Source organism: Silene latifolia, chromosome 9 (genome assembly GCF_048544455.1).
Source record: "Silene latifolia isolate original U9 population chromosome 9, ASM4854445v1, whole genome shotgun sequence".
Taxonomy (NCBI): domain Eukaryota; kingdom Viridiplantae; phylum Streptophyta; class Magnoliopsida; order Caryophyllales; family Caryophyllaceae; genus Silene; species Silene latifolia.
Window position 1 is genome coordinate 50,239,726 of NC_133534.1, and position 13,641 is coordinate 50,253,366.

Genomic DNA, 13,641 nt, shown 5'->3' on the forward strand with positions numbered 1-13,641 from the left:
TACCACCACTCGGCCGAGTAGTCCATACTAGGTCGACTAACAACTACGTAAGTCTCTTCTCCTCTCACTTATCCCCTTTCTAAGGTCTTCCGTGGTCAAAAGGTCGGTCAAAGGGTCCTTAAACAGGGCGGGTTTTACAGTAACTTATAAAAATTCTATCTTTGACATTCTTGTTGACCTTACTTCGACTCTTACCCCTAGGAAGTTCATCATTGTTTTTTTGTTGGTTAAGTTTGGATTCCCTTAGTGTACTTTGTATTTATGATGTCTAAGTTACTTTTCATTTCGTACAATTTCTAAACATTTCAAGCTACCATTTTTGGTTTGCTGTTAAAAATTTATGTTAATTTTACAAAACTTTACCTATTTTAAAGTTTGAAAATGAAATTTGATTTAGTTCCCTATTTGTTCTTTAAGTATAGACTTCTTTATCATGATTTTTGATTGCTATACCCGAGTTACTTTTAATTTTGCTCAATTTCTAACTAACTTTGATCCATTTGTGATTTATTTGTCAAAGTTTGATGTTATATTTTCAAGAACTTGACTCCTTTATGAGTTTAAAAATGAAACTTTAATTTTTATTTTGGCTTTTGCAAAAGAAACTTTGAGTGGATTACCATTTTCATTTGGTTTTAACGCTAATGGGATGTTAGGACTCGTTATTAAAGTTAGCGCTCTTATGTGCACGACAAGAGCAATTTCGTTCCATGAAGGAGACTTATACTTTTGAAAACTCTCCATAAATATTTTTGGAAGTATTTTGATTATGGATTTCTGCAAATGTTTTGGTATTTGACCTTGTCTTTGATTTGGAATATTGATGTTCCTTGAATGCGCAACGAGAACATTTTCGTTCCTTTAAGGAGAATCTGGTGCTGTTGGAAAACCCTACTTGAAACTTTTGAAGAAATTTTAATTCTTACAATGACAAACATTTAAATAATTTAGTTACCGGTTTCAAAATTCTAACTTTATCTTTATAACCTTTCATTTTCTACTATCAAGTTTCGAGGACGAAACTTTTTAAAAGGTGAGGTGATTGTAACACCCGCGAATTTTCTATTTTAACATTCATAATTTAATTAACCATTCTACTACTCTATTTTATATTTTTAAATTGCTTAATTTAATTAATTACATTTTTAAGCCTAATTTTTATAAAATTATATTTTTAAGGTTTATTTTATATAAAAATATATATTTTTAGTCGGATAGTAATAATAGTGATAATAATAACAATAATAATAATAGTAATAGTAATAGTAATAGTAATAGTAATAGTAATAGTAATAGTAATAGTAATAGTAATAGTAATAGTAATAGTAATAATAATAATAATAATAATAATAATAATAATAATAATAATAATAATAATAATAATAATAATAATAATAATAATAATAATAATAATAATAATAATAGTTTTCCGTCTTAAGTTAAAATAGACTTGAGCCGTATTCCCGTCTAGCAAAAGACCGTCACATTTCACATTTGAATCTAAGTTAAATCCGGACCAATCTCATGTCGACAACTCGTACCTACCTTTTTGCACCTCATTTATATAATCCTCTTTTCTTTTTTTATTTCACTCTATCCCTCACACTCTCTCATGCCCGGTCAACCCCCTTATCCTCATCCCTTTCTTTTTTTTTTCGAAAATCGACATCATCTTACAGTGACTCAAACGAAACCATGAACACCATAAACACCCATCTTCAACCTCCGATTTCTGCTCTGTTTCTCGACTGTTTCCTTTGATTTTTGCGCCATTAGCTTCCCCTTTCCGTCCTTCAACTTTCTAGGTAAGAAAGTCCCACTCTTGTGGAGGTTTCGAAATTCGCCGTCTTATAAAAGTTTCGGTTTTTGCCTTAAACCTTCCGTTTTCTTGCTCCTTAATGAAGGATTCGAAGACCCGAGGAAGACACGTGCTTAGTGGACAGTTTGCTTGAAGATTAAAGCGCTTTCGTGGTAACGGTGATAGGTTACTCGACAAATTGTCGAAATTTCGTCCTTTTAACTCGTTTTATACTCTTAATTGTCTTAAAGTTTGGTCCTTTATGGTTCCCTCATATGCGTGGTTGAATGTATAGATTTAGTAGTCGCTTTACATGCTTACTTGGGGTATTTTCACGACTTGGGTCTCCATGTATGTTCCGGTTATGGAGGTTTGTGTCAGGTGAATAAGGTCGTCTTTGTATGGCCTGTTTTTCATGGATTTTTGGGCACTGTTGGGATGTGAGTAGTGGTTGTTATTCTCGTTTTGGCTGTGCTTTGTCTCCGTCTCAAACTCGTCTACCTTGCTGTCTAATGTTGACCCGACATGGACTATTTTGGACTCTATTTTGGAGTTTCTTATTACATGTCAAAACCATCTTGCTAGTACTCGTTATATTGGGAAACCTCCGTCTTGTTTCCACTTGAAAATCTCGTGTCAAAGTGTCTCGCTGTGGTCTGTTTTGGCGGTTCTGGTGGCCTGCTTTGTGGGTTTGTTTTGGGCAGGAAATGGTGGTGGTTTGACACGGTTGTAGGGCTGCAATAAGGACTGTCCATGGCCAGTTTTTGGGCTGCACATGGCTGCCTTGTTTAGGTGGTTGTAGGAGCTGCTTGTGGGATGAATGGTGACTGTTTTGGGGGGTAATCGTGGCTGGTTTAGGTAAGAGTAGGGTCTGTTTGTGGGTCGTGAACAGGGCTGCCCAAACGACACCCTTGAGTCATATTTGGTTGCTGTCCAAAGGGGTCTTTGAGTCTTGTTTATGGACTGTTTTGGCGCAAGTTAGTTGATTTGAATTATTTAAATCCCGTCTCATGTTTTATATAACGTAATTCATTAAATATCGTTCCTTTACATATTTATTTAGTTGGGCTCATCCTATTTATTTAGTTGGGCTCGTCCTATTTATTTAGTTGGGCTCGTCCTATTTATTTAGTTGGGCTCGTGATATTTATTCATTGGGCTTGTTGTGTTTCACTTGTTGGATTTCATATAATTCTTATGTTGGGCTTCACATAATTTAATGGTTGGATTTTACATGAGCAATATGTTGGGTAACATGTCTTGTTGTTGGGCTTAATGTGATTCAATTATTGAACTTTTCATTGTTTGCTTATTGGGCTCATAAGTGAGTCGCTTGGGCTTGGTCTTATTTTAGTCCGTAAATTTCACATAACGTAAATTATTCATTGCCGCTTGTGATATTTTATTTAACCGGCATGCTTATTCATATGAAAGGAAATGCTTATCGACATAATATAAGTATGAAAGCTTTATTATAAATAATTATTTGTGATGCCTTTATGCTATACCTTACTGCTTGACTTATCTTTACGCCCTACTTGTGCCGATCTGCCAAGTATGGGTTTAGCTCATATCTTCCGCCTCTTTCGGAATGTCCTGCCGATTGTGGGTTCTCGACTTCCGATTTATTGTTTGAGTCTTGGATGCGGACTGTCCTGCCGCATGTCGAATCGGGAACTGTACTGTCCTGAGAGTCTGGCCAGATTTAGACTAGGACTGAGTCTTTGTGATTATCATTGTCGTCCTACCAGGGAAATTATATTTAATAAGTAGTAAAGGTCTTGCTTGGTTATAGATATTGTCATTGTTTAGATGTGAGAGTCTTGGTCCTATCGCATACTAGGGGTGAGATGCAAGCCTTCTAGTTGCGATATGATTGCCGGGATTGATGTTCTCATCCGTTCTTATGGTGAGATGCAAGCTATAAGTAAGAATGTGACATTAGTAGCCACGTCCCATGCAATTGGTTGTTAAAGAGGTTTTAACAGTAATGGCTATGGTTCCTATTTTCGTATTATGTATTTATTGATCTCCCATTTATCTACTTCATATGATTCGCATTCTAAATCTCATATCCATGTCATATTTCCTTGAAATACGTGTCTTTGTATAAATGACCGTATTCCTGTCTTTCGTATTATCTAATCATTTCACATGAATAGTTGAGTCTCTATTATGCTAATGATGATCTACCTTGTTCCATCTCATTTAATTACCATGTTTAAATATAAACTTGACGTTCATGTCTTTTGTAAAGTATCTTACATGACTTACTTAATTGAATTCTTTGTTATGTTCATTTTGACAATTTGTGGCTGGGAGAACCTTGAGTTACTCCCCACTGACTGTGGCTTTCATGTTTACATGAATGATAGGTTTGTGAAGATGCTTTTGTGGGGTTTACACGTGTGAGCTAGCGAGCACCTTGGACTAGTAGTCGGTTTATTAGGATTGCTTAGACTCACCTTTTTATCGTATTGTCATTCGAGGGCTATATTTTCCCTCATCTTTGACTATCACGTTTGTATAAACCTAACTTTATTTCCGCATTCTTTATTTATGTTTTAGATTTTAATGAACCCGCGCTTTAAACGTTAACAGTTTCAAAAATTTCCTAAAATTCCGCATTTTATTATTGTATTTTTCTTACCGTTTTTGCGGGGATTCACAATCACAACAAGTAATCACACAATATCACAATACTTGAAATCAATCGTATAAAAGACTGAGTAGGGAAACCCTGCCTTATTCGTACTCCACAAATCAACACAACAATGATGCTAGAACTGTTCCTCTACAAAATCTCCACCTAACAATCATAATCAAGCAACACTAATCACAATCAAGAAAAATAAAACTCTATCCCCCAATCTACCTAAATTAGGGTTTACATAAACCCTTAATGACAACCATAAACTGATTAAGAATCACTAGAGACTTACCAAAGTAATCAACGCAAAAAAACGAGATGCAAGAACTCACAATCGATCGATCTAGACTTAGGAATCGATGAAGATGATTAGGGGAGTAATGAACATAGTTTAGGTTTGTAAAAAAGTTTTAGAAACTAGTTAAGCGAATATATACTCCTCTAATTGTTGGGGCTGGTGTCCTCTACAAGTAGTGCAATAACATTTAAATCTCTAAAAGGATCAAAGGGTATACTTTTGTATTATTATCAGTTGGTCCACGTTTATCAATAACGGTTGGCTTGCTAGATAAGTTTGACGTTATTGTCATACAGATGGCGGTGATCAACTGGTCCCTAAAAGTCACACCTATAGGATACGTTTGAGAGATGTGACGGTATGAAAATACAGTCATATTGATGCCAAATTTGACTAACCAGTTAGTCGGAGTTATTGACTAGTAATTAGTCAAACGCGATGTTGAGATAATTATTTAATACGGATTAAATAAAAATGGCTAAGACGAATTAAGCGGTTAATTCGTAAATTAAATATAAGCGATTTATATTTGATTAATGTATATTGGATAAATTAATTATACGATATTGTCTTTGTCGGACATGTATTAATAATTCAACTAATCCGTGTTATTAGTTGATGCTTTAATAACCGATAACCGATGACGATTTATAACAAAACCGCATCATATACATTTTAGCAATTTACGAACCGGACCACGAGTTAAAATTAAGAGGAAGTGGAAGCCCACTTCCCCATGTGGTTTCGGTTTGGCCGAATTAGAAGAACAAAAAGGAGAGCCTCTCCTTCTTGTTAACCTAATTGTCATTTGCAAAAGGAATTAGGGTTTTGAGAGACATTTTTCTCTCAAAATTCAGATCTCACATCTAAAGAAAACTCACATCAAGTTCTCTCAATATTGCAAGGCAATTAGAGAACACATTTCTAGCACAAGGGCATATTCTCAGACGATCTTGGGTGCAACAATTAGGAGGAGATCTACTTTGATCTCTCATTGCCGAATTGCACTAGGACCGAAGGTTAATTCTTGTGCTTTATCGTTTTTCATTGTTTTTCGTTTATGACAATAAATCACGTATTAAATTTGCGTTATAGTCCTATAATTTAAGGGTTTTATACGGATATTACCCCACAAGTGGTATCAGAGCGAGGCCACGTAAATTTTTCTATGTGATTTTCATCAAACGAATTTGAATCAATAATTTTTGCTTGAAAATTTCGTGCGGCAGCCTGTTTTTGCTCTCGGCAGAAATTTTTTTAATGTTGCGTTTTTTTTCTGTCTTGGGAACCGTGTCAAGTTTACACGGTGATGGTTGTTGTTTGTCTTGTTTTCGATTTGATCTTTGCATATTGCTTTTGTAATCGATATTCATTGCAATATGTTAAGGATCTATCAATTGCATTTTTGTAGCATAAAACCAAGACGGCTGAAATTTGCAATGCACGGCTGAAAGTTTTTTTTGAAAACCGTGTCCTGTTTTTTTTTTACACGGCTGTTTTCTTTGCATTCCGTGCCATGTCTTTTTGTTGTTGTTTTTATAAACCGTGCCAATCAGACGATGTTTTGTATTCGATTTGTTCTTTGCGTATTGTTATTATAAACGATAATGATAACAATATGTTGAGATCATGTCAATTGTAGTTTTTGTTCTATACGGATTAGATTAAATTGCGATTGGTTTTAACAAATCGATCTCGTTTTTGGATGTTGAGGCTCTCGTTTTTTGTTTTTCTGTACCGTTGGAAATTTTTTTTTTTTGCCTTTTGAGCTCTCGGCATTAGCTATCAAAATAAAAAAAAAAAAAAAAAAAAATTTGGGTACTGTTCACGCCTGACGTGAAGAAAAAAAAATTGAGTTTTATATTTTTTTGGCCTTAACATGTGCATAATACGGATTTTATGCATTCGCTTGATAGTGAAACGGTTCACTCACGTACCATTGAATTATTTTAAAACGATTTAAAATAAAGGATTATCATGAATTAAAATTAAGTTGATGAAGCGGTTTTGTCACATAATTTTAATTGTTAAAAGGTGGTTTGGATAAATTTAACATAATTACGGAATTATGTCACGAATGAATTTGTTTTTAGTTGATGCATTTTACTTATCGTTATTTTGAATATTTTGAATGCTTACATTACGTATTTATTTATTTTGCAATCGGTTGTAACTTAGTGTGGCTTTAGTAGAACGTGTTACCGTAATGATGGAACACGGTCTTGATTGTATTTTGAGATCTCGTATCTCCATTTTTATTTTTCCCTTGTAATTACAGTTTTTATTTAGAATGTAAATAGGTTTAATTTTGTAAATTTTAATTGTAATTTTGCGAAGACCAAAGATGGAGATCGGATGCTCACTCCCGCTGCAAGGACAAAGATGGAACATCAAGACAAGTTTTTCGGGTCCAACGGTGGATTCCAAAGTTGTATTATGTTCTTTTTACTAGGATAGGCCACACTAGGAATTTTTATTTACGTATTGCATTACTTTATTTTTTTTGTAACGATAGTATGCATCATATTCCGCCTAAAAACCAAACCACCTAATAATTGCATGAAAACTTACTCATATAGAGGTCACGCATTAGTTTTCTATGACATTCATATGTCACACGATTTAAGCCATCATCTAAATTAATTCATTCACGCAGTTGCTAGTTATTCGTTCACTTAAAATGAATTTAAACTTAGTAGATGGGATCTTCCTTGTATAAACCAAAATTGAGAATGGTCTTTATAGGTCAAACTCCAATGAGTCCCTTCTTCGTCGGTAGGCATAATATGACCCCTTCTACGTCGGGTAAGTTGGAACCGATTGACCTATTTTATCTCAACGCTATGGTCACTCGTACGATCCTGTGATCATGGTGGACTATAGATAGGATTTACGGAAATCTATCGACCAAGAGTTCTTACGGAAGAATTAGCTAAACAGTTGGCTTATCAATTTACGGAAATTGAGTCTTGGGATCACTTGTATCATTCTTGAGGGAGATCAATTATGCAAGTGCAATGAGTCTAAAATGAATTTTAAATAGACTTAAATCACCTCGATGAGTTGCTTATTTCGTTTTTCTTTTTCTTTCTTTTTCAGCGTAGATCACGTTTTTTTTAAAACTGCTAATAACATAATGGCTGGCATCCTCGATGACCCAATGCCAAGTGCCACATTGGACCGTGAGTCCTGGCTTCGGATCTTCATGAATCAGATGAATCAGTCCACTAGACTGAAGAATGATGGATCAAACTTCGCGGAATGGGAGGCGGCATTACGGAATGCTGCCACTGCTGACGGGAAGCTCAAGTATCTGACTAAGCCCCTCCCGCCAGCCCCAGGCCCCACGGCTCGAGTTAACGAGGTCTCCACGTATAGCGACTTCGTCATGGAAGCGGGTGCGATTAAAAACGTACTCATTTTTGCAATGGAATCCAATTTGCAGAAACGCTTCATAGCCCAAGGTGCAAACAAGATTTTCACCACGCTCACTACGGAATTCCCGAAAGCACCGAGAATCGTGACCTATGAGCATACCACTCGCTTCTTTGATGCGAGACTCCAGAAGGGCCAACCGGTTAGCCCACACATTCTCAGCATGATTGAGAATGTCGAGAGACTGGAGGCGCTTGATTGTAAAATCAGTGAGAGCATTGTGATTGACTGCATGCTTCGTTCACTCCACGATGGTTTTGCGCTCTTTAGAGCCAATTACTATATGAATGATTTGAAGAAAAGTCCCCATGAACTGCACTCCCTTCTCGTACAGACCGAGAAGGACATGAAGTTCAGTGGGAGCATGAAACAAGATGTTCTCGTCGTGACAAACAAGGGCAAGGGTAAGGGCAAAGCTCAGTGCAAACCTAATAAAGAGGTAAACCGAAGTTCAAGAAGTCGGGTTCAGGTAAGAGTGGGCCTGGTGAGTCGAGCACCTCATCAGGCGCGACAAAGAGCAAGAATGAAAACATGGAATGCCATCATTGCCACAAGGCTGGGCATTGGAGGCGTACATGTCCTGTTTATCATGAGGACTTAAAGGCAGGTCGTGTTAAACCTGTTGGTATGTCTTCATCCTCTTCTACTTTTATTCATATGATTGAGATTAACCACGCAAGTTACGGAACTTGGGTACTTGATATCGGCTGTGGTTCTCATCTCGTGTAATCATGTGCGGGGGCTCAAACATCGAACCCCTCGTAAAGGGTGAGGTGGACTGCGTGTCGGGAATGGAGCACGAGTGGCCGCCGTCTCGAGGGGAACATATGTGATCCAGCTTCCTAGCGGATTTGAGTTATTTTTATATAATTGCTATTATGTACCCAGTCTTTCCAAAAACATTATTTCGGTTTACGCACTTGACAAACTTGGATTTTCATTTGTAATAGAGAATAATACTTGCATTTTCTCATTACACGATATGATTTATGGCAAGGCAGTCTCCATGAACGGAATTTATGTTTTAGATCAGACCACCGAAATATTACACGTAATGAATAAAAGGTTAAAGGTAGGTGACAAAGATCAAACGTATCTATGGCACTGCCGTATGGGACACATTAATGAGAAACGCGTTAAACAGCTCATCAAAAATGGAGCTATCTCGGCCTTTGATTTTCAATCATTTGGCACGTGTGAATCATGTCTCATCGGTAAGATGACTCGGATTTCCTTCAAAGGTGTTGGAATGCGCGCTGCTGACCTATTAGGACTCATACACACGGATGTATGTGGACCTATGTCAATCAACGCACGAGAAGGCTATAGATATTTCATCACTTTCACGGACGATTTAAGCAAATATGGCTATGTCTACTTAATGAAGCATAAAAGTGAATCCTTTGAGAAATTCAAAGAATACCAAAATAGGGTACAGAACCTACTGGGTAGAAAGATTATAACACTACGTTCAGATCGTGGTGGCGAGTATCTATCTCACGAGTTTGATCAACACCTCAAAGACTGTGGGATTGCCTTACAGTTAACTCCACCTGGAACACCTCAGTTGAATGGTGTGTCCGAACGGAGAAATCGAACACTACTTGATATGGTTCGATCCATGATGAGTCACACCGTGTTGCCTGACTCATTGTGGGGTTATGCTCTTCTGTCAGCTGCTCTAATACTCAACCGAAGTCCGTCTAAAGCTGTTGACAAGACTCCATATGAACTATGGAAGGGAACGGTCCCTAACTTGTCCTTTATACGGGTTTGGGGCTGCGAGGCTTATGTCAAGTGGAGACACGAGGATAAGCTCGGCCCGCGATCGGTCAAGACATACTTTATAGGTTATCCTAAAGGAACACTTGGTCATTACTTCTATTCGCCAACCGAACAACGTGTTTTTGTTGCGGCTAGTGCGACATTCTTGGAGAAGGAATTTCTCAAGAATGCAAAGAGTGATAGAACCTTCGACCTGTCGGAGATTCCAGAACCAAATACCGAGCAACCATTGGAGGAACCAGTTCCCTCAATCCCGGCTGCGGTTGATATTCCTGAGGAACCTAGGAGGTCGGGAAGAGTCTCTATTCCTCCAGACAGATACATTGGTATGGTCGAGGAACATGACATAGATGACGTTCTACTCTTAACGAGTAGTGAACCCGCAACCTATAAAGGTGCCATGACTAGTTCCGACTCAAAGTTATGGCTTGAGGCCATGCAATCCGAGATGGACTCTATGTATGAGAACAACGTATGGGATCTTGTTGACTTACCTGCTAAGGTTCGTCCCCTTCAATGCTAATGGCTTTACAAGATAAAGCATTCTGTGGAAGGTCAACAAGATATCTATAAAGCACGACTAGTTGCTAAAGGTTTCACCCAAGTGCCGGTCCGCACTACGATGAAATTTTTGCACCCGTAGTCATCTTTGCGTTCCATTCGGATTATCTTAGCGATTGCCGCTTTTCATGACTATGAAATTTGGCAGATGGATGTGAAAACCGCCTTCTTAAACGGTTTTTTGGAGGAAGAGTTGTACATGGTACAACCCGAAGGTTTCATCGATCCACAAAATCCTAAGAAAGTGTGCAAGCTTAAGCGTTCTATTTATGGGCTTAAGCAAGCATCTCGGAGTTGGAATCATTGCTTCGACCAAGTAATTAAAGAAAATGGATTTACTCGATCGGTCGAGGAACCATGTCTTTATATCAAGTCGAGTGGGAGCAAGATTGTCTTCCTAATATTGTATGTCGATGACATACTCCTGATTGGGAATGACATACCTCTCTTAACTTCGGTGAAAGTATGGTTGAAAAACCATTTCCAGATGAAAGATCTGGGTGAGGCACAAAGAATTCTGGGCATCCGTATCTATCGAGATAGATCACGACGGATGTTATCTCTCAGTCAGGAGTCTTACATAGACAAAGTCCTAGAGAGATTCAGCATGACTAACTCCAAGAAGGGGTTTCTTCCTATGGCTCCAGGGGTGCATTTGAGCAAGTCTCCGGCACCAGAGACACCGGAAGAGAAAGAGCGCATGACACGGATTCCTTATGCCTCGGCTATAGGATCAATCATGTATGCCATGATATGCACACGTCCGGACGTGGCATATGCATTGAGTATGACAAGTCAATTCCAGCAGCATCCAGGTGAATCACATTGGATGGCTGTGAAGAACATTCTTAAGTACCTACGGAGGACTAAAGATTGGGCTTTGACTTATGGAGGCGAACAAAAGCTATGCGCGCGTTCTGTTACGCAGAGATGCTAGCTTCCAAACGGATCGAGATGACTCGAAATCTCGGCCCCGGATTCGTTTTTACTCTTAATGGCGCTGATCACTGGAAGAGTTCCAAACAAAGTGTTACAAAGCAGATTCTACGACCGAGTCCGAGTACTATGCCGCGTCCGAAGCGCAAAGGAAGCGATATGGAAGCGTCAATTCTTACAAGGACTATCCGTAGTGCCTAGTTCGAATGACCCGATCACCATCTATTGCGACAATAGAGGTGCCATCTTCCAAGCTAAGGAGCCTAAGTCTAGTAACAAATCTAGACATGTACAACGGAAAGCTCATCTAATCCGAGATTACGTGGAGCAAAAGGAAGTAGTGATAGAAAAGATTGCTACTGAGGATAACATAGCAGATCCTCTCACTAAACCATTACGACAAGATAAGCATGAAGGGCATGTTAATTCCATGGGAATTAAACGTGTTCCTAAGTTGTAGTACTCTTTTATGGATTAGATTCATTCTCTTTTGTACTCTATACGACATCATCGTTTTGATATTTTATATATTTTGTTTTTCATGTGGATTTGTACGACAATTTTGAACACCACAAAGTGAACTGAACAAACATTATATTTATGGTCCTTAATTGCCCACATGAGCTGATAAATCTGGCAATTATTTTGTGACGTTGGTTGATGGTGGGTTCAACGAGCCATAAGTCAACCGGTTGACTGACCAATCACAGAAGCGGGTTATACGGATATCTCGTAGGACACAATTGTGACATCGACGTGGAGTCCTAAATGTTTTATAACATTCGGTGCCGGTCGTGGATAGGACCTCCATGGTGATCCTAAGAGTCGATTCTTTTGACTATCGACTGTCTCTTGAGACTAAGGCAGATTTTGGGTGACTTTGGTTTCTTTCTAACGGTCATCCGTAACAGGGGGCCAAGTAGATTGTTTCTGGGTCATTTCATGCTGTGCTTAGATCGGAAGGAGTTCGAGTTGAAGGAAATATTCAGCCTTTATCAGGTACTCGATATTTCTCAGGGCCACTCGAGGAGCTGTAACTGAAATGCATGGCCATGCTCGAATACGAATTCGTTTTATCAGTTAAGTTACACTCTAGTCGGGGAAACCACTCTAGATACAGATCGATTGTAAAATACGACCTTTGCGGATCCGGATCTGCAAATTGTTTTACATTGAGTGGGAGAAATTTTAAATGAATATGAGAATCGGTTATCGCACATACACTTGTACGGACAAGTGGGAGTTTGTTGGAGCTGTGTCCTCCAGTTCGTGCGGATAACGTTATTATACATACACTTGTACGGACAAGTGGGAGCTTGTTGGGGCTGGTGTCCTCTACAAGTAGTGCAATAACATTTAAATCTCTAAAAGGATCAAAGGGTATACTTTTGTATTATTATCAGTTGGTCCACGTTTATCAATAACGGTTGGCTTGCTAGATAAGTTTGACGTTATTGTCATACAGATGGCGGTGATCAACTGGTCCCTAAAAGTCACACCTATAGGATACGTTTGAGAGATGTGACGGTATGAAAATACAGTCATGTTGATGCCAAATTTGACTAACCTTGATTAGTCGGAGTTATTGACTAGTAATTAGTCAAACGCGATGTTGAGATAATTATTTAATACGGATTAAATAAAAATGGCTAAGACGAATTAAGCGGTTAATTCGTAAATTAAATATAAGCGATTTATATTTGATTAATGTATATTGGATAAATTAATTATACGATATTGTCTTTGTCGGACATGTATTAATAATTCAACTAATCCGTGTTATTAGTTGATGCTTTAATAACCGATAACCGATGACGATTTATAACAAAACCGCGTCATATACATTTTAGCAATTTACGAACCGGACCACGAGTTAAAATTAAGAGGAAGTGGAAGCCCACTTCCCCATGTGGTTTCGGTTTGGCCGAATTAGAAGAACAAAAAGGAGAGCCTCTCCTTCTTGTTAACCTAATTGTCATTTGCAAAAGGAATTAGGGTTTTGAGAGACATTTTTCTCTCAAAATTCAGATCTCACATCTAAAGAAAACTCACATCAAGTTCTCTCAATATTGCAAGGCAATTAGAGAACACATTTCTAGCACAAGGGCATATTCTCAGACGATCTTGGGTGCAACAGTTAGGAGGAGATCTACTTTGATCTCTCATTGCCGAATTGCA

General features: G+C 38.1%; 1 long non-coding RNA gene across 1 annotated transcript; it reads left to right on the forward strand.

The window, feature by feature from the left end:
• The first annotated feature begins 1,605 nt into the window (after positions 1-1,605).
• On the forward strand, positions 1,606-4,377 carry LOC141602676 (uncharacterized). Its single transcript, XR_012524599.1, has 2 exons — positions 1,606-1,805; positions 1,905-4,377. It is a non-coding gene; the product is annotated as an uncharacterized LOC141602676 (long non-coding RNA).
• The last annotated feature ends 9,264 nt before the right edge of the window (positions 4,378-13,641 follow it).